The sequence below is a fragment of the Marmota monax genome, unplaced genomic scaffold (assembly GCF_021218885.2).
Source record: "Marmota monax isolate L192 unplaced genomic scaffold, Marmota_monax_Labrador192_F-V1.1 WCK01_AAM20220418_F8-fsc00011, whole genome shotgun sequence".
NCBI lineage: Eukaryota > Metazoa > Chordata > Mammalia > Rodentia > Sciuridae > Marmota > Marmota monax.
In genome coordinates, this window is record NW_026693082.1 from 5,776,368 (window position 1) to 5,798,491 (window position 22,124).

Genomic DNA, 22,124 nt, shown 5'->3' on the forward strand with positions numbered 1-22,124 from the left:
TATCACATAAACAATGTAGACTTTTTAGTATAAATACAGTTGGCCCACGGCAACCATGCATTCTGTATCCTAGGAGTCACCTAACTACAAATGTTGAGAAGGTGGCTGGGTTGGTGATGGTTGTCTCTGTACTGAACATGTATAGATTTTTTTTTCTTGTCATTATTCCCTACACAATGCAGTAATTATTTGCATTGCATTTATATTCTAGTAGTATAAGTAATCCAGAGATCATTTGAAGTATACGGAAAGATGAGTGTAGGATCTATGCAGATGTTACACCATTTTATACAAAGGATTTGAGCACCCACAGATTTTGGTATCCTTGGGGAGTCCTGGAACCAGCCCCCCCTTGGGACTGGTATCTCAAGTAATATTTGTGACATACTAAAAAGTTATGCAGTATTATCTGAGATTCATATTTAACTGTTGTCTTATCTATAAATCTTTCTTTCCTCTAAATTACCTTAGTTAGTGTTTTAACTATCACTTCTGCCTGGTATTGGTAATGATTATGTCCCCAGTCTGTCTGGCCCACTGGACTTTGGCTTCTTGAGGTCGTACCCATAGCCAATGCAACTTTGTATCTCACCCAGCACCCAATCTAGGCCCCCATAGTGCAGGTATTAACTCAATTAAGGAGTTGATTTTGATGTGGCAGAAGGCTTTTCCCCTCTGGAGTAGGGTAGGGGGAAAGGCAAGTACAAAGGATTAGATATGTGTCCATTTTTTCCTTGCTCCCTTCCAAAAGTTAGCAGAATCCAGCATTTTACATTTTGCATTGACCATGGTTCTAGCAGCTGGAGAGAAAAGCGTAACTTCTCTTGTAGGTTGTTCTCTATCATCACCTAGCTGACTGTGCTAGAAACTGAGTCAGTATCTCCAAGGTTTCTGAACCTCTCTGGGAAGGTATGCTATAAATCCTTGCATCCTAATTGGTGGGAGGTAAGCTGTCTCAGAAAGTGAACATTCTTCAGAGGGTCACATGCAGGGGGCTTTCCTGAGCTTTCAGCACCTCGGTGAAGGATGCCAACTCTGCCAAAGAGTTCTGGGAACAAAGCTATCGATGGCCACAGTACTACAGCAGGAGCTTCTGGGCTGAACATGGTGGTACCTTTGATGTGGCACGAGCCATGCTTTTGATCTCAAAAGCCCAGGTTAAGACCAGTTAGGTTCCTGCAGGTTGGACTTTGCTGGTTCCTGCCCAGCCCTTAGATAAGTGTCAACATCCCCGGAGCAGATGTCCTGTACTCCTCGCTGCCAAGACGCTGCTGGATGTTTATCTCACTCTCCCTTGTGAGTCTGGGCTCCTCCTCCAAGCTGTTTTCGTTCATTCTCCAGTTGCAGAAGCCAGCTTCCCTCCCCACCCAATCCCCCCGGTAGCCATGTTCTTCTCTTGGAGCTGGGTTGTTGTGGGGAAGGCAGAAAAAAACCCAATTTTCAGAATCTTATGAAACTTTAGAGTACGATTGTTAGTAGTAGACAATATGCTTCGAGCTTGGCTTGCAGAATTAAACTTTCATAAACATTTATGTAGACAGTGAATTCCAATATGAACCCAGTTTCTTTCCAGCTCAGCCTTTTCCCATCTCCAAAACAACGTGTATCTCTGAATAAGAGCATGATCACCAGAGCTGCCACGGGGGATGTACGTGGTGTTTCTGATGTATTTTCTTTTTAATCTTCTTCTGGAAGGTCCTTGAAGATGGTACCTGCATTTAAATCCAAAAATTGGGCCAAAAATGGAGCTAGCAGCTCCCGACACGCTTGGCTCACGGGCCCATGTGAATGTTGCTGAGCAGCATGTACCAGGCACACAGAAGACAAAGCCCTGCAAAGACAAAAAGGGAAAGGAAGGGGACTTAACTCGGATTTTCCACTCATGTACTAACTCCACCCCTGCCCTTTACATGTCCTGTTGGAAAAGATAAAAAGTGGTGCAATGCCATGTTACCTCGTGGAATTAGCACTGGAGGAACCAGAGTCACTATTCCAAATTTCCTCCTGCAGGGCAGCCAGGACCCCCTCCACACAGGCACCAGGGGAGGTGCCTCAGGAAGCCCTCCCCACACAACACAGATGACCAGCAGCCACAAGACCTCCCTGGGGCAAAGACAGGGGGTGCTTTTGGTGTCCATGGTCTCCCCAGCACTCGCACCATGGAGGGCATGCGGCACAGGCCGGCTGGAGGGGCACGTGGTGAAGAAATGAACAGTAAGCTCTTTCCCTGAGGCTCTTTTCTTTCTCCTGCTCCCTTTTCCTCCACAGGGAACAATTCTGGATGTGGAGACAAGGAAAGAGTCAGGGAAAGGCCCCGAGGATGGCCCTGCCCCTTTTACACATCCCCATCTTCCCCTCGCTCTTTTGAATTCTCATTTTCCTCTTGGCATCTGCAGATGTCCCTAGGTCTCTGTTCAGGGTCAACCAGAATGGGGGACAGACCCATCACTCGTGACTTCTTGCAGCATGCCCCGCCCCCAGGCCCTTTATCCAACACACGAGGAATTGCTACTGGAATTGAGAAGAAAAGGCAGAAAGTGGACGTCAGATGGGGGTACCTCACGCGGTGGGAGGAGGAACACCAGGCTTTCTGCACTTCCAATCTCTCGTGGCCTTTCCCCCAGCTCAGTCCCAGCCTCACCCCGTGTCCCTGCTTTGGCCACCAAAGGTAGCACCCCTTGACTCCCAGTGCCTGTTCATTTGTTCTTTCTCTCTCTCTTTCTCTCTTTCTCTCTTTCTCTCTTTCTCTCTCTCTTTCTTTCTTTCTTTCTTTCAAGGAGTACTGTATAAGTTGCTGTGATGCAACCAGCTCTGTGCCTGGGCTTAGTGGGGCTCTCTGGCATATGAGTCAGACATGGTCCCTATTCAGGTGGTGCTTACAGCCTACTGGGCAAAGCACATAATGAACAAATACATATAAAATAAACATATAATTATAGATTGCAGTATAGAAGGGCTATGAAGGATAGGACAAAGAACACTAAAGAATAACAAGGAGGCTGAATTCAGAGACGTGTCTGTGGTTTGGTTGTGTGTAAGTGGGTTTGTGGATGTGCATGTCATGGTGTGTGTCTGTGGCCCTGTAAGGCTGAGACAGGGATGGGTACTTTTCTGGAAGAATGAGAATCTGTCAGCCAGGCTGGGTTAGTCACAACAGATAGTAACAGCCGACCCCCAAGTCTCAGTGGCTCAACATGAAAAAAAAAAAAAAAAACATCTTTTACTTCTCGTGCACATTAGTGGGCTGAGGGTCTGGGAAATTCCTCCCGGCAGCTGCCCTCCATATGCGGCTCAGCATTCCAGGAGGCTTTGATCTCGCAGCACGTCCATGTTAACTTGTCTTCCAGCAGCACGACAGCAGGGAACAGAGTGTGGAGAAATGCAGGCGGCTCTTAGATGCCTCCGCTGGGAGGTGACACGCGTCCCTTCCACTGACATTTCTCCAACCAACGCACACCTCACACCAGGCCTAATTCCAAGGGAGACGTGAACCTGGAATAAAAAAGAATCAGGGGTCTGGGTGAGTTCTAGTAATGTCTACCACATGGGCCAAGTGTGTGGAGAAAGGCAGGAAGGGAGCTCAGAAACACGGGGTGGCTGGAGGGTACGGAGCCAAGGGTAAGGGGTGAGGGTTGATGGAAGAGGTGAAGGGACCAGATCTCCCACAGAAAGGGTTATGGATTCTGTTCCAAGGAGAACTGAAGCAAGGGAGACAGGGTGTGTGATTTATAATGTCTAAAAAGGTGTTTTGGGTTATCATCTGGAGAAACGGATGAGGAGGCTCTTGAAATAGTCCAGGCTAGCAATGGCCCTGGCTTAGAACGAGGTGAGTAGAGGTGCAGAGAAATGGGAGCATGGAGAGATGTCTCAACGGCTGGGTGATGGATTGAAAGGGAAGAGAATATCAAGGAAGACAGCAATTTTTCTAGAATGAGCCATTTAATGGATGAAGAAGCCGTGTATGGAGGTGGGGAAAAATAGTTTGTGGGGTGTGTGTGTGTGTGTGTGTGTGTGAGTGCGCGCATGCGTGAGTGCATGTCCTCTGAGGAGGAGAGCTCTAGGGTTCAGTTAGGGACAGTGCAATTAGAGATACCTATGAGACGTCCCAGCAGGGATGTCAGGTGGGCAGCTGGTACAGTGTTTGAATCTCAGTATCAATATTAAATGAGCAAAAAAACCACACTGTTGCACTGACAGAGCAGATCCTACTACAACAAACCTGGATTCTCTCTCCTCTCACCCAAAGACCTCTCCTCAGTAGACATGCTATTGCCTGTGTTAATGGGAAAATGGAAAGAAAAAAGAAAGGCCACAGATCAGGAATGACTGCTATTGAGAAGACAGTTGCAGTTCACGGTTCCCAACAGGAAGGGGCAAGCTATGTGTTGTGGACCCCCAGGAGCAGTCCTGAGGTCGTCGCATTGGATCATTCAGAGGCAGAGGGAAACGGAGGAGCTGCGAGCAAGAGTTTTCATCGTGGTTTCCAAGAGAGGACCAAGCAAGGCAAGCCAAGTGGGCTTAGGATTGGCTTGTGTGAACACGGTGGGCCCTGGAGCACAGGGACTGTCTGTAGTTTTCTAATATCGGGTCCTGGGTTAATTAGGACAGGCAGATGGTAGCCCTGAAAGTGAAAACCCAATAGAGCAGGCAGTTGGGGTGAGATCCTAGAATTAGTTTTCATTTGAAAAAAAAAAAAGTTCCTGGAAGAGTTTTTGTTGCTCTCTCTAGGACTTGGCTACCTCTGGGAAGGGAGGTACTTCTAGGGTCTGCAAGTCCCCAGATGCCAAAGCATCAACAGAAAATAAAAGTTCCATAGGGAACTGCTACCCTGTATCACAGACACCCATACTGTGCACCTCCAAGTGGCCCGAGATCCACCAGTGCTTAAAGGAAGAATGTTCAATGACATTTTTAGGAGCATTTGTTGTTGAGAGCTACCCCAACACACCACCCAACGCATTTGTTAGTCATCAGCTTCAAGAGCCACATAGAACAACAGAGCATAGAGATCCCTCCCCCAAACAAGTACCTTTCTTGGCTTCAGTGACTCTGTAACTGAAGTCAGCTTAAACCAAACACATGAGAATGCTGGAAAAGCCTTGATTTTATATTTAATTGAATTTTCTCTTCCGAGAAGTTTTTTTTTTTTTTTTTTTTTTTATAAGAGAGATGTGTTGCCTGGGAGATATGGTTATCAGGCCAGATTTTTAGTTGCCTGTGAAGTAACTTGGACATTATAAGAAAAGGTCTCTTACAATGGCATGATTGGAGAAGAGAACACGGGGATGAATGAAGATGTTGGCAGGGCAAATGTGTGGACACTGAGCCTCCCTACATGCTCTGGCTGCGGGTGCTGGACTGCAGGGTTCACCCATCTGATGCTGAGCAGCGTCCAAGCTAGTCACACCGACATCTAAGTAGGTCAAGATGCCCACAGTGTGACTCCTCTGGGGCAGGAGGCAGAACAGTTTGTTTGCTGCTTCCTACCATGTTTGCTGTTCACTCCAAAGTGCTGGCCCTTGACCCTGAGTCCTTCAGCTACTGTGCGCCCCCATCTGTGTCTGCGTGGGCAGTACCCATCAAGGTCTGTCGTGTCCTGTCATGCTGTGGGATTTGTGGCCAGACACTGGCACAAATATGCTGACACTCTGTGATGTGAGGGTGTTGTGTGGAAGTTTTTCATCTCAGATCCAGGAGCCTCGTGTCTTGTGCCAGCAAAGTGAAACCTGGTGGCTCAAAGATGGGGGAAAATCTCAGACCCTCTGTAGGTCTTGACATAAGAACTCAACAATTACGTTCTAATATAAATATTATAGTTTACAAAGCAGTCATCTGTCCGACACGGGGGCCTCATGCCTAGGTGAGAAAGGCACTTGGTAATGAACACCGGTGTTGTAACAAGGAGACCAGCTTCTATTCAATTTGGTTCTTGGCTGTTGGACATTTTCATAAGACGATGTTCAGGAGAAGGAACGAGGCCAGATGTCATCAGAACACTCCACTTTTTAGCATTTCTTATGATTACAGTGTTCCTTGGGAAATTAATGCTGATCTGCTTGAAAAATAAAAACCCCTAGGGCAAGAAGTGGTTACTGGAAAGGGAAAACCTAAAATTAGCAAAGATGTGTGGAGTGATTTTCCTGAGAGGAAACCCTACTCTGCATTAGTGGCCGTTTTCCCAGTGAATTCACTTTGAAGCCAGGGTGACCAATACCCGAAGGTCAGCCTCCACCCCAGAGCATGTCTGTCTCCATTCACTTGGGCAGGTTTTAGAGGGACCAGTGATAATGGGGTGGGGGAATGGGGTAGCCTAGAGCTGAGAGTTCTTCCCTGTACCTTTCCTGCCTGACATTTCTGTCCTTCAATGGTGACAGTGACACTGTCTTTCCATCAGCAGGGAATGCAGTCGGCTCGACATTCACTCTGGAGAGCGGAGAACGTCACACTCCTCATTTCCTTGTCTTCTCAGCACAGCTCCAATGCACCTGTGTTCAATTTTAGCTTCAACATCTGTCCTTGCATTTCTGTGGGAAATTCATGACTGTGAGAGGGAGACCCCCAGGTGAAGGGATGATTCACCCTTTCCCTTGAGAATCTCAGTCTCCAACCTGCCAGTGAATGGGTCTTGATGTGGCTAAAGTAAGCAATTGAATATTTGTGCAGACAGTCATTTAGAGTATCTTGGTTGGGAGTAAAATAATAAAAACCCCAAAACAACTCCAAAAACCAAACAAAACCCCAAAGCCTTGTTTTGGACCACGACCCGTGCAGACCAGACAAACTGGGTTTAAACGGGCTGGTTGCGACATTAAGCTAAGAAGGCGGCGGTGAAAAATCACACAACACAGAAAGTAGTATCCAGAAAGTGGAGCAGGACGGCTCTTGACCTTAAGGGTCAAACTTTCATGCTGGAAAGAGGGACTGTGAGTTCATTGTCTAAGGGACATCAAAGGCAGGGACACGGTTTCAAGGGCAGAGTCTTGCATCCTGATGTCTTGTGGTCAGCAGATTGATGGACGTCTTTGCAAGTCACACCCATCTCAGGTGCTGGGTGGGATCTTAGGCAGAGCCTGAGGGGGAGGTGCACCTGCATCCTGCGGTCAATCCCTGAGGGGGTGCTTCAGGGAGTTCACAAACCCATCCCCTCATCTGGGTGCCATGCGCCATAGTCCACACAGAGCCCCAGGACAGCTGTGACACCTTATGAAGCTGCACAATAGCCCATCTTTACCTGGTTGCTAGGAGAATCAGAGTTGCAAAATGCAAAGAGGACAAGCACTGAGGTCCCCTGGGAACTCCAGGGAGTCCAAAAAGCCACAGCCACTGGCGAAGGGCCTTGCTAAGCCTGAAGCCACTAGCACCTTTCGCTGGGAGGTGCTTGCCCCTCTGGCTGTGTCATTCCACTCCTATCTTCCTGGCTGGCTGTGTGTCCATGTCCTGAGTCTCCTCTTTGCTCTCTTGCTCAGGGGCCACCTTCTCTTCTTCTTGGTCATGTTTTCAATTTGTGCAGCTCTGTTTCTGACCTTTGGCGTCTCTTCCTCTTCCTTGTGTTCTTTGCACACAGGTGTGTGTATATCTGTGCGAGGCATAAGCCTTTTAAGAAACCCAATACAGTCGGCCCAAAGCCCCAGAGGGGCTTGGAGACAGATGAACAGCCTTGGCCCATTATTTGAGATTTGGTACCTTGCTCACGTTGCCATCCTATAAAGTATTAATAGACCCATTTTATGGATGAGAAGCCGAGCTCCCAGAAGATAGGTAACTCGCCCAAGGCCACACAGGTGACCTACTGTGAAGCCCGTCCAGCTGTAAGCCTTCATCCCTCCAGCATGGTGCCTGGGGAAGGGTGGCCGTGGGGGATGTGAGCTGGGGGAGGAACTTGGTCATTGGAGGCAGCACACCTGGGCTTGTGACTTGGCCCTGGGAGTCTCAATAGTGGATCTCTGAAGGCCTTTGCAAGGATTAGAAGCAGCAATGGAAGTAAAAGCACGGTGGCTGGCGCACAGTGAGTGCTTGGCCTGAGACCCTGGGTCACCCCCAAGTCTTCTCTTCACCTCACACACCCCCCCCCCAATCCATCAGCAGGTCCTGCCAATCTTACCTTCAAACATATCCAAACTTCATCGCTCCTTACCACCTCCTCTACATGTAGGTTGCCACCTTTCACCAAGTGACAGACTTCTAACTGGCTCCCAGTGTCCGCTCTTCTTCCCTTTCAGCTTATTCTCTTCACACCAGCTGGGGGATCCTCAGGTCATGTTCCTCCAGTGCTCGAGGTCTCCATTGGTATCCCACCTCGCTCGCTGCTCAAAGCCAATAGCAGAGGCCTCACCATGGGCCCTTCAGGCTGTGTGAACTTCCAACTACCTATGAGCCAAGATCTTTCCACGATCTTGGGAAGATGCAGCTCTGCCTTGGTGCCTCTGGGGTAGAACCTAGGACTCTGCATTTCAACCAAGCTTTCAAAGGATGCTGATGTTGCCAGGACCATCCAGAACTCATGTGGTCTGCACACCCACTTCCCCCCTTGTCTCTTTGCCCTTGCTAAACCCACTCACCTTCACTGCCCTTCTTGCGCCTCAAGACGTCAGGTAAGCTCTACCTCAGGGCCTTTGCATATCCTGTTTCTCTCTCTCTGGGACATTCTTTCTCCAAATATTCAATTGGCTCACTTTCCCTAGGTAGTGGCTCCAGTGTCACCCTCTCAGCAAAGGGTCACCTGTCTTCTGTTCATGAAATTATACTCCACCACCCCCTAGTGACACTCTCCATCTCCATTAACTGTTTTATTTTATCAGTAGAACATACATCTGCCTAACATCATACATCTTACAAGTTTTTTATTTTTATTTTTGGCCAATCTTTCCCAGCTAGAAAGTAAACTTCAAGAGGTCACACGATCTTTTTTGTTCACCTCTGTATTGTCTGCTCCTAGAAGAGTGCCTGGTACATCACGGCACTTAATAAATATTCATCAAATACATTAGTATTTGAATTTTGTTCTTGTTGTTGAGAAAGTGCTTGGTTAAGGTCAGTAAAAAAAAAAATCCCAAAAGCACCTCAAAACAACAACAACAAAAATCTTGTGGCTAGATAGCTCACAAGAGATTCAGCAATTTCTTTGTAAACTGGGAATAAGGGTGGCCGTGGGGGCTGCGAGCTGGGGGAGGAACTTGGTCTTTGGCAGGTTGCTGGGAGCCATTAGCCAAGTAGGTATGACAATTTCCTTGCCAGCGTACCCCATGTTGCTGACATGTTGCAGTGACATTGAATGTAGGTGACCTTGCTCAAGGACCAAGGCGGATTAGGGTGTTCCCGGTTTAGGTTCCAGGCTTAAGGTTTAAGATTATTCCTGCTGGGAATAGGGCGTATCCTGCTGCCTGAGTTCCCCTTGAGTTCTCACGGGATTCAGACAGTATTTTTTGGGAGATAGAAGCCCAGTGGAGGTGGATTTGGGCAGAGAACGTGGATTTGGGCAGAGAACGTGGATTTGGGCAGAGAACGTGGATTTGGGCAGAGAACGTGGATTTGGGCAGAGAACGTGGATTTCCCCAGAACGTGATTGTAGACGGCTGGTGTGAGTTCGGGAATAAAGAGTTGCTGTTTGAATCTGCAAGCTGTGTGGTGGCTCGTGATTGTGCGCCCAGCCAGACTGCGGCAGCAGGTGCCTATGGCAGGGGTTCAGGTCCTGGAGCTGTCCTGAGGCAGAACGTGGTGGTCTGGAGCACAGAGTGGGCGTGGGGTGCGAATGACCAGCACAGCTGGGGTGTAGGCTCAGGGCCGGCTCTTGCACACCCAGCGTGCTCTCATCCTCTGCTTGGTTTTGCTCCTTTGTTGCACGTTCAGGTTCACTCTCCAGGTTGAGCCTGAGTCCCTGCGTGTGCAGGAGGCCCTTGGACCTGTCTGGTTTCTCCAGATCCTGGCCCCTGAGTAGGGACCCGTCATCAGGGCAGCCCTTCGACCTCCTCAGGGAAGACAGTCCCCAGTCTCCCTCTCAAAGGCACAAGTTAGTGCCCAGCCTCTTTCTATCGTCTTGCTGGTGAGTGTTGCCTCCGAGCGTCCTTAACTGCCAGTTCTGAATATTTCTGGTTAATGATGTGGCCTCCCTAGCCGCATCATGAGCCTGTTTATTTTTGATCATCTCACTTTGGATAATCAGCTTCCTCTTCCTTTTGAATTCATATCTCATTTGAAGTGCACACACGCGCACACACACATACACACACATACACTCTCTCTTACACACACATACACTTTTTCTCTCTCTTTTACACACACACACATACACACTCATGCACTATCTTGGTATAAAGTTTCCCTAGAGAACATGCATTGGGGTTTTTCTAGATTGGTTTGAGCCATACTCTGCAATCCTAATCACCGTAGTCCTGAATTTTGAAATCCCCAAAGATCAAAATCCCCAAATACATACTATCTAGAAAGAATAATTTAAAAAATATTTAAAAGACATTTATTTAGATTTTAAGAGGGAATTTATTTGAGAAGCCTATAAAAACCTAACAGAGCACTTTATAGGCCACTTTACACAATAATAATGTATTTTTGCAAGCACAGGTATTCTAACAACAGTCACATAGGTATATACAATATATGGGCAGATGAAATGTATTTACAAATAAATAGGTCCAAAATTGAAATATACAGACACATATCACTAGGGTGGTAATTGTGTGTCTCCAGCTTTATAACTGTGGTCATATAAAATCCTATGTTGAGCAACCTGAGATTTTTGATGAGATTGGCCCCCAGCCAGGATGGGTCACCACTCTATATGGAGTTGTCCAAAGAGCCAAGACCTCCAGAATTTAAGTTCCATAAATGTGTGTGTGTGAAAAGGACATCCCCTCCTTTGCTGAGGATAATTCAACATTTTCACATACATGCATCCTGCTTACCCATAAAGGTGATGTTGTGGTAATGCACCTTCACAAAAATGCACAAAAATAAATCTAGAGCTCTCTAAAAGTCTTTATGCAATTTACATGGCCAGTATTTGAAATGATGCAAAGATATTTTAAAGATTATATATGTATATAATATTATATATATCATTATATATAATATATCATATATATCATATAGTGAATTGTGAAAAATGATACTAACAATTTAATACTAACAATTTAAAAATTCGTGGGAAAAAAAACTAAAAAAAAAAAAGAAAAGAAAAAGGAAACAAAACAGAATATTCTCCCCCAAAACAAAAGAAGAAAGCTTGACATATGAAAAAGTGTATCTCAGGGATAGATGAGGGGCAGGTGTATGGAGGGGGTCCTTGCAGGAGGCCGGAGGTGGCTTTTGCAGTCACATTAATTATATTCTGAAGCCTTGCATTACTATTTTTACTTTCAATGGCTCTCTCCTGAGAGAACACGTTCACACTCCTGTTCCATGTGGCAGACCTTCCCCACCTGGTCTGCTCAGATTTACAAACTAATCCCCCTTCTGGAAACTCCCTTGCAAACACCCTCAAAATAAAGCTTTCTGGGTTGCTAGGTATTTGTTCAACTCCAAGAGACAGCTATCCTGTGTCCAACAGAAGGTGCACTAATCCCTCCTCCAAGATTCAGTGCTCCACCCTTCTTACAGAGCTTCCCACCTCAATGGGAATTGATTTTTAGGATTTCAACATTTGGGATTATTCCATTTGGGATTGTGTCGTTGGGGTTTATGACCAGGTTTGACTGGACACTGCAGTCTAAGTGTTTATTGGTCTGTCTTCCCCCATTTCTGTCCAGAGGGCAGGGCCATGGGCTGATCTCTCTCACCAGTGAATTCCAAGCACACAGCTCAGCACTTGGCACATGATGCCCTTCATGAACCGGTGGAGAAGGAAGTCATGCATGGCACCTGAGAATGGTTCTGCTTAGAAAGGGTGATTAGCGCTGGTCTCCATTCTCCATCACTTCAGGGACGTTTGAGCAGGGACCTTGCAGCCTCCATCCGGTATAGATCTTCAGCTCAGATCTCAGCTGTTGGATTAGCTGCCAGCAAATGAATGAGTAGCCTGCTGCCCCTTAATGGTGAAGTCCCCGGTGCCTTCTAGGAAGGCACAGCCAGAGAACCTCCCTGCAGCTCCTGGGTGGTCTCCACACAGGAAGTCTGTGCTCACTCCATGTCCCTTGGAGCATGCTGTCAGAATCAATAAACCAGGGATGGATTTGCAAAGACCTGTCATTTCACGTATTACGAGAGCAAACCTTTAGGAAATGAAGATTCCTTTAGACTCAGTAAACATCCGCAGGACAGGCAGAAACTGGCATTTAGAAAAAATCCAGCTGAGGCAGAGGGGGTGGGGAGAGCTGGGTGTCTGTCAAGTGAATGTCAGGCTGTCACCTCCAGACAGCTGGGGAGTTCTCCGAGTTGAGTGATCTGGTGTAACTTGGAAGATCATGACAGATAAAGAGAACCCTGGAATGGGAGTTGGATTACCTGGACAAGCCCTGGAACTTCATTTCATAATCAGAGTCCTTGGGGACCTCCTTGGATTTTGAAATAGGATCGTCCCAAATCTCCAGTTCTATAGCTTGAGTGTCTAAAGTCCTTGCGGAGTTTATGGAAACCTAGGAAGATTTTTTTTTTCTTGGTTCTCCCTCTGCCTTCCTGTGGATGCCGACTCCCTTTCCCTGTGCAACAAACTGGACCCCAAACTCAGCATCCTTGGTTGTCTCTCCCCCTCCCGGCCCCCCATGGAACTCACCCATTCTCACAAAGATCTGTAGACCACGGGATGCTTCATCGGTGAGGCCAACAGCTTCATCTTGTTGCCATGGCGAGCGTGTGAGGTCCACAGTCAGCCTCCAGGTGTGGCTGAGGTGTCTGTGAACACAACACTGTAACCTCCAATGCCACCTCCCGTTACCCATCGCCAGTGCTGCACCTGAGACCCTGGGACTCCTGAGGTGCCGAGGCTCCCCAGACCTCTGCTCTGCCACAGGGGAAGTTCCTCGCTGCCTTTTGCACTCATCCCCTTGGGCTCCACTCTGTGTGCACACATCTTTCAGGCCCCTGAAACACTGGCGCTGGAGAAAAGTCCACTGTCCACCACGAGGTCCTGCGGGGGGGGGGGGGTTCTCTTCCCTCTGACCACCACAAGCAGGACCCTTATGTCTTCCTCTGCTCCCAGGGCACGTTCATCTCAGGAGGTCCTTCAAGGCTGAGAGGTCTGATAAACATGGTTGTGGACAGTTTTGATCTCTGTCATGCTGGGGGAAACCTGGGGTGGATACAGCTCAAGGTCACCCCGGGGCCTCCGTTGCAAAAGAACAAGTGAACACCTGGCTTAGCTGTCAGGAACCTGATTCCAGAACAAACCAGCCGCGTGATCTTAGGCAGGCCACTCACCTTGCTGAGCTTTAGTTTCCACTTAAAGTGGCCTCGAAGTCATGGATTCTCTTTCTTTCATGGGTTATGGGAGGCTCAAGTGAGCTAATAGAGTGAGGTCACAGACTTCGGTTTACAAAACATGATCTCATGATAAAGTGTTAGGAAAACAAAAAACAGACAGAAGGAGATTGCGTCCTAGTTTTCAGATTTGGGACTCTCCCTAGAGTCTGCCCAGAATGGAGGTGTGCTGGGGACGAGCTAAAATTTTGCCATTTTTTATTGAGGGATCCCAGGAGTGAATTCCAGAACCGCTCATCTAAGCAGGGAGCATTCCTTACCTTTGTGAGTGTTCAGTCGCATTCTCATCAAAGAAGTGTTTAAACAGGTGACTGAACATTAGGTTTATTTATTCTTTTTAAAGGTTGAAATGTGCACCTGGTGCTGTTTTGGTGACTCTGTGTCATGGGGGCCACCTCCTTTCTTTCTCGGCTCAGGCTGTCTGTGCACCCAGTGGACAGCATCTGTGCAGGGACCCTCACAGTTACCCGTACTGACCAGTCCACGTGATGTAGCCAGATGATCAGCAGGAGGTTTGACCCAGATTTCCCCAGAGTTGGGGTGCCCATGCTGGCACCCCAGACAGATTTTGTTTTCTGACTCCCAACACGAGCTATTTCCTCCTCTGAGATCTGTCACCAGGAGGGTCTGCAGAGCCCCCCTCACTGTCTGCAGCATAGCGATTCCACTTGTGTCTGTGTTTCTCTTCTTTCTTCCCTCTGGTCTTATGACAGGAAATGGAGATTTGGTTTAGCAGTGAGGTGTCCCCTAGCCATCCACGTAGAGCAGGTAGTCGGAGGTAGCACCAACGACCTATTACCGTGTGATAAATTACCCATGAATGTAGTGGCTTAAAACAGCACACAGTTAGTATCCCACAGTCTCTACAGGTCAGGAGTCTGGGTGAAGCCTGGTTGGGTCCTGACCTCAGGTCCCTTTCCCAGAGCACGCCTGACCATTGTCTCGTAGCTTATGTGCTCAGGGCTCAGCTTGAACAGCCTGGCTCAGGGTCCCACAGCAGGCTGCCCTCTGGAGCCATGTCTTATCTGAAGGTTCTACTGGGAAGGAGCTGTTTCTGAGCTCCTGTGGGCAGCTGCGGGCTCATGGCTTGTGCCAAGTCCTTACTAGCTGTTGGCTGAAGACTGTCTTCAGTCCCCTGCCATGTGGGCCTCTCCATGGGGCAGCTCACAACACCAGCTTCCATCAGAGTGAACAAGCAAGAGAGAGAAGCCTCATCCCGAAGCAATCCAGCCCCCACTGGAGAAGATGCATGAATAGCTGAGCACCAGGCACAGGGGACCTGAGGACTGATTTTTCTTTTTCTTCTCCTTCTCCTTCTTCTTCTTCTTCTTCCCAGAAGTGCTTAACCCAGCCCTCTATTTAGAAGCAGGGTCTCCCCAAGTTGCTTAGAATCTCGCTAAATTGCTAAGGCTGCCTTTGAACTCTAGATCCTCCTGCCTCAATCTCCGGAGCCACTGGGGTTCCAGGGGTGAGCCTCTGCGCCTGACTGGGGGGGCCCATCTTAGAAGCTGCCTTGTGCAATATGCACGGTTGGTGTCCCGGGGAGGGTCTGGGCTGCACGCAGACCTTGGGCTGTCTGGGTCAGATCACCTAAGGAGGGGATCACGAGGAGTGAGTGTTCAGAGAGGTGCTCTGAGCCCTGAGCGTAGGGCCCCCGACCTGGAGAAAGCAGAATCCAGGAAGGAACACAAGAGCGAGAAAAGGAGGCCCACAAGTTCCCATAGGTGGGACAGGCTGGGAGGAGCGCTGTCAAAGGGACGGGAAGTGAAGGCATCCAGACAAGGGAGCACAACCGCCCTCTCTCCATCTTTGGGTTTTAAAGAGGTGGTTTTCTAAGAAGAGGAGTCCTCAGATTTCTACAGGCCTTCCCCACCCCCAGACTGCATAAAGAGTCCATTAGATGGCTGTCCTGCCCTCCTGGGTCTCCTCTAGCTTCTGGCTGGTGGGGGAACAGGAACAGCTCAGGCAGAGGGCGGCCTGTGCACAGCAGACAGCCTGGGCCAAGGGAGTGGAGGCCGGCTGCGTCTGCACACCCCTTCCTGGGACCTTGCTCTGTGTGGCCTCTGGGCTGCTGAGTCAGTGCCAGAACTGCAGGAGCAAACAGTCTGACTGCGCGGCTCCCCCAGCTGAATTCCCAGACAGGCAGCCAAATGAGAAAAGGTGCAATTTAGCAAACAGAAACAAAGAAGAGGGGGAACGGCAGGCAGGCAAGGAATTAGCTACAGTGTGGGTTGTTTCCTCTCTTCCAGGGCATTCCCTTAGCTTGGTGTATACAGTGTTCCGTTATTCATCTAGTCAGTCGGATTTATTTTTTATTTTTTTTAATCTTTATTTTTTTATTGGTTTTATTTTTTAAATACATGACAGCAAAATGCATCACAATTCTCATTACACATATAGAACAATTTTTTCATATCTCTGTATATAAAGTATGTTCACACCAATTCGTGTCTTCATACATGTACTTTGGATAATGATGTCCGTCATATTCCACCATCATTGCTAATTCCCTGCCATCTCCCTTCCCCTCCCACCCCTCTGTCCTATCTAGAGTTCATCAATTCCTCCCATGCTCCTTCTCCCTACCCAACTATGAGTCAGTCACCTTATATCAGAGAAAACATTCGCCATTTGTTTTTGTTTTTTTTTTTTTTGGCACTAGCTAACTTCACTTAGCATTATCTTCTCCAACTGCATCTATTTACCTGCAAATGCCATGATTTCATTCTCTTTTATTGCTGAATAATATTCCATTGTGTATATATGCCACATTTTGCCTACCAACCAAGAAAAGCCTAGGACTGGACGGTTACACAGCCAGAGTTCTACAAGACCTTTAAAGAAGAACTGATACCAATACTCTTCAATTTATTTCAGGAAATAGAAAAAGAGGCAGCACTTCCAAACTCATTCCATGAGGCCAATATCACCCTGATTCCAAAACCAGGCAAAGACACATCAAAGAAAGAAAACTTTAGACCAATATTTCTAATGAACATTGATGTAAAAATTCTCAATAAAATTCTCTCAAATTGAATACAAATACATATCAAAAAGATTGTGCACCATGATCAAGTAGGATTCATCCCAGGGATGCAAGGTTGATTCAACATAAGGAAATCAAAAAATGTAATTCATCACATCAATAGTCAGTATTGAAGAACACTTTTGATGCCTCCAATCCAGCATAGATGCTGGGATATCATGAGGTCTTAATTTATCTTTTTGTTGCTATAACAAAAAAACCGAAACTGGTAGCTTCTAAAGCAAATAGGTTGATTTAGATCATCGCTTTGGAAGCTGAAAGTTCAAGGTCCAGCAACTACATCTGGTGAGGACCTCTTGATGCATCATAACATGAAGGGTGGCATCACATGGAGGAAACACGTGCAAGAGTGAGATGGTACATGGTCAGGGCAGAAGTAAGAGAGCAAGAAGAGAAAGCTGAAGGGTTTCTTCAGCTTGTGGTAACCAACCCGTTTCCTGGAGCTCTAACCAACTCCTTCCTGCAAGACACGCATTAATCCTGCTGAGGTGGTGTCCCCCATGATGCAATTACCTTCTACTAGGCCCCACCTCTTAAAGGCTCCACCGTCTTTTAACACCCTATGCTGGTATCCCATAATATACCAGTCTTCCAGCACATGAAACCACGCCCAGATCATAGCACATGGTAAGCAGAGGCAGAAGGGCCCTGTGAACAAGGAGCTCACGGTGTAGAAATGAAGACAGAATTTCACGGCCACACAAACACATAAACATAGAGCAGTGGCACTGACAACCTTAGTTGGGCTTCTCTCTGCTCTCTCCTCAGCCAGGTCTGGAACTTAGATCACGCACTGGGCTCCTCTTCTGCCCTTACTGGGCCTGGACCACCCACTCTTTGCTATAATCCCGCTAAGTTAGTCTGGTAGGCGTTCCCTGCCCCTTGATATATGATCACCCTCCTCGTAAGGGATCAAATGCTTCATCCCCACTCACTCCCTGATTGCCCCTGTCTGCCATCCAGAGAATGTTGTTCAATTGGTTTAGCAAGAAACCTCCCATTCTCCAGGTCTCTTCTTCGTCGTTTTTCATCTGCTCTCCCCTTAGCCCTGCTCATTGGCTGGAAGTTTCCACTTGTCCTTCTTGTTTTTGGAGGGGGCTCACTCTCCCCTCTCATGATAATCGCGACTCCTTTTGCGATAATCCTAAATAAAGCCTTCCTGACCATTTTAGCAGGTGTCGGAATTGACTGACATAACTGCTGCAAGGGTGAAACCTGACTTTGTGGAAGCAAATGAACAGAATGAATCCTTCAGGGAGGCCAAAAGAAGGTGGTGCTATAGTTTGGATGTGGTTGGTCATTTCCCAAACTTGTGCTGAAATTTGGTTGTCAATGTAGCAGTGGTGGGAGGTACGGCCTTTAAGAAGGACTGACACCTTCCTCCTTTTATGGACTGATTCTTTATGAGAATTAGCTTCTTAAAATGTGTTTAGCTACTTTGTACCTTCCTCTTTTCCACGTGTGCTATGTTAGTCAGTTTTGTGTCACTGTAACAAAATATGTAAGATAATCAAATTATAAAATGGAAAGGTTTATTTTGGCTTGAATTGAGATCTAACCGCTTAAAGCAGGATGGAGAAGTTAGAACTTAACCAAAACTTAGAAATAAAGCTAAAGGATAACTGTGGGGCCTTTCAGTATCATTCTGGAATTTGTCTAAGAGGCCCAGGCAAAAGGGCCTAGCTTTTTTTTTTTTTTTTTTTTTTTTAACCCAGGGCCTTGCACATGCAAAGCAAGCACTCTATCAACTGAGCTATCTATAGCCCCAGCCTCTAATGACATAGCTTTCTAGGGAACTGTGCCTACAATTAACTAGTGAGTAGGGACCAAACAGTGCAGAGTTAGACATTAACTTGTAAAAGATTGTTAAGTTGCAAATTATTTTTTGTCCATTAGAGATGCAAACATTTCTGCCCAATAGAAAAATAGCTTAAAAGGATAGTTTTACAGCCCTGTAGGACAGTAAATCTTTTTGTCTATCTAGCTTAGCAAACTTACTTCCACATTCCTTTCCCAAGGAAACATGCAAGCGCCTGTTCCACAATCCTCTCTGAGCTGGGCTTTCCAGTTGGCCCCTCGTCAGTCAGCAAAGCAAGTCTGTGTCAGGTGCTCAGTATACATTTGCATGAGAGTTATGTTTTTCCCCCTTTTTTATTTGTTCTTTTTAGAGCTACATGACAGTAAGAGTATTTTGACATTATACATTACATGGAATATAACAATTAGGGTCCCATTTTTTATATCAAAGAGACTTTAGGCCTTTGGCTTTTTGAGATTGGCTTATTTCACTTAGCACGATATTCTCCAGTTCTATCCATTTACTGGGAAATGCCATAATTTCATTCTTCCTTATGGCTGAGTAACTTCCACTCCTAGGTTTATATCCGAAGGACTTAGTATCAGCAGATTATAATGACGCAGCCACGTCAGTGTTTATAGCAGCTCCACTCACAGTAGCCAAGCCGTGGAACCAACCCAGGTGCCCTTCAACAGAGGGATGGATAGAGAGTCACGTTTTCATCCTTTAAAGCTCCCAGTTGGACAGAGGTGGGTCTCATGGCCACAGCCAGTGTTTCCTACTCAGCAAGGGTTGGGGACTGTCAGGATCCACCTCCTGATATGGTTTAGATGTCTAGACTGGATACCCTGCTGTCTGTGCCCTTCTCATGCTTGGCTGTTTCTGTCAGGGAGGCCCCTTCCTTCCCATCCCCAGGCTCGCAACCTCAGTGTTGCCCTTCCTCCTTGGTTGGTCAGTTACTAAGCCCTGTCAATGCTCCCTGTGGCCTGTCTCTGGAAAAGAGCCTTCTTCTCCAATCCATGGCCACCACTCACTCCGGGTGCCAGGATCACGAGGACCTTATTCGATCCTGGTGAGTCCTCCCGTTTCTAGGATCTTCCTCTCCAATGCATCCCCCAAATTATTGCCAAGTTCATCTTCTGTCACCACCCTGTTTAGAATCCTTGGGGACATCTACGGTTGTAATCCAGACTCAATTCCTGGTTTCCAAAAGCTTTGTGTGGGAAGGGCCATGTGAAGGGCTGGCCGGTTGTGTTTCCTCCTTCTTGGAATCCTCAGAAGGGTCTCCCCACCTGGACCTCCCCCACCACCAGGGGCTCTGAGCATGGCTTGCCAAGCCATGAGACTCACTATTAAACTGATTAGACCACGAGGGGGCATCTGATTCCTAGGCAGCCAGCATGGGGCCTGACATCAAGGGCTGCCCAAGAACAGCCAGGGCTGGATGAGCCTCAGAATCAATCTGATCCTCTCCTGGGAGTCTCACTCCAGATGGGAGCACAGAGGAGAGTCGGGGAGGGGCTGAGGATGAGTCACCCAATCTGGGCACTGCCGTGGCAGTCATGGGGATAACAACAAGATGGCTGTGTCCTGAACTGATCTCCACAGTGTTGACCATGACCATTTTCTGTATTCTGATGCTTTGAGATCTGGGGCCTCACTGACCTGACAGGGACTGCTTGTCCCAAGAGTAGTCAGTCTTAGAGATGGCAATGGCTTGCATTCCCCACCGCCACCCAAGCATGCCTTTCAGAAGCAAACCAACAAATCCAGAGTCCCTACCCCTACTACTCTCAGGACCACTGCGGACCTGCCCTAATCATCCCCAGGCCAGAATCAGACTAGGCGTAGCCCCTACACTCCGGGTCCCATGCGAAGTATTCGACCTACAAATCCTGGGCCTGCTCAACTTGCATCACCCTTCCCACCTCTGCCTTGGGCTCCTGCCCGTGGTTCCCCACCCTTCCTCTCACCCTGGTGAGAAGGTGGTCCCCAAAGCATGGCACCCCCTGTCCTCTTGGGAACTGTGAGTAATAAACTAAAATCCCAACGGCCGTCTCTGCCTGATCTGTTGGCTTTACTAGACCTTAACGTCTCTAAGTAGCTCTATTTTAAAGCACTCAGTTTTCACGGTGTGTGCCTATCTCTAGAGCTTGGTGACGTGCCTGTCCCAACTTTTCTTAGAGGCAGGGCTATGTTCTCTTGCTGAAGTACCTCCTCATTGTCTTAGTAGATTCAACCCCCTTCACTTAAGGTAAGTCAAGTATCCTTGTTGCTTGCAATCTTAAAACAAAACAAAACAAAAACAAAAACAAAAAAACCAAGGTCATCCACAGGGATGCCACGGCAGATCTGTATCGATTCTCCTACCTTTTCTTCTCCTGTGCTTCTCAGACCCTTCAAATTCAGCCAGATGGACCGTCTGTGTCTTCCCCTATGTTCTGTGCTCTGGACCTTGTTAACACCGGGTCTCCCCCAGGCATGCCCTCCTCCAGTCCCTCTGTGGGTTCCACCCCCGCTTCCTCTGAGGTCTGACTGGAGGTTCACCTCCAATCATGAGAGTCTCCTGTGATGACTTTCATGACTTCACCTTCATGGGCAATTGCCTCTTTCTGGGAACACCTGCATCATCTACCGCCCGTATTCAATATTAACTTCTCAATATTCAGGAACTCTCTCTCCTCAAGGCTTTATGTTCTCTCAGTTCAGGGGCCAAGTTGTTTGATATTTTGCGTGATGACAGGATGCACTTGATACCGAATAAATCCTCACAGTCTCCCTTCTCGTGAGTTGTAGGATAAAATCCCCAGAGGCTGCAACAGTGGTTACCTTTAAAGCCAGGGTCTGGCCAGGTGAGGAGGCCAGGACTCTGCTCACTTCCAGTCTAGGCTGAACCCATCTGGGAGGGAGGGGGGGTCAGCCTGTCCCTAGTTTTCCTGAACTGAGAGCCTAATTCATTTCCTGTGATTCCATGACGCTTGAGAAGATTTTTCTTTCTTTATCTCCTTTTCAGGCCTAGAAGGGAAGGTAAAGCACAGTGGAAAAAATGGAGAACCCCAAGAGGGGAGGGGGCCACCAGTGAGATGGAGGGGACCATTTCCTGTGCAGAGGTTGGGTCTGGGCAGGAGGCTTGGCAATTGAGCGTGTTCTTCTCAGTTTGGTCCTGGGCTGCCCTGTTTATAATAAAAACATTTGGCTTGAATTCCACAGGCTCCAACTCCTGTTGTAAATGTTGAAGCATTTCAGGCTGCATTTCCTTTCGTCCCCTGAGAAATTCTTTACAAAAAGCACAAGGGCTGAACCAAATAGTTCCTGGGATCGGCTCCAATCGGAGGCATCACATTTAGAGTCTGAACTATGCATACAATTCAGATACTAAAAACCAAGCCCCGGATATACCTTTTAAATGGCAAACAATTATTTGCATCCAAATCCACGGACTGTGTCTCTTTAAATGTTCTTTCCATTCCTAGTACATGCTGTAATCAGCAGATGGCCTACCTTCCCCCACCACCCCCCTTAAAACAGACCCTCCTAATAGCTAATATCCTGCAGTGACCAAAGCCATTAGAAGGATTAGCCATTACTATCCTGTCCAGCAAACACATAATGCTCATGGGAATTGCCTTTTTCCCCTTTGCTTGTTGTTTTTATGGATGAATCAGAGCCCAATGGTGGGTTGAAAAATCAAAACGAGGAGGGCAGAGGGTTATGTCCATTCTTTCCCAGGGTACCTCCCAAGCCGACTTCAGATTTGTGATTCCTTTGTTAAAATGATGGCAGATGTCAGCCTGGTGGATAGAGCAAGCTCTAAAAGGACACAGACAGTACGCAGACCTCTGTCCCTAGTTACCA

The 22,124-nt window shown here is 47.5% G+C and overlaps 1 long non-coding RNA gene across 1 annotated transcript; it reads right to left on the reverse strand.

The window, feature by feature from the left end:
* Nucleotides 1-266: 266 nt before the first annotated feature.
* On the reverse strand, nucleotides 267-20,966 carry LOC124099262 (uncharacterized). The gene is made up of 3 exons (XR_006853900.2): nucleotides 20,640-20,966; nucleotides 3,225-3,492; nucleotides 267-1,831 (listed from the first exon to the last, which is right to left on the reverse strand). It is a non-coding gene; the product is annotated as an uncharacterized LOC124099262 (long non-coding RNA).
* Between the last annotated feature and the right edge of the window lie 1,158 nt (nucleotides 20,967-22,124).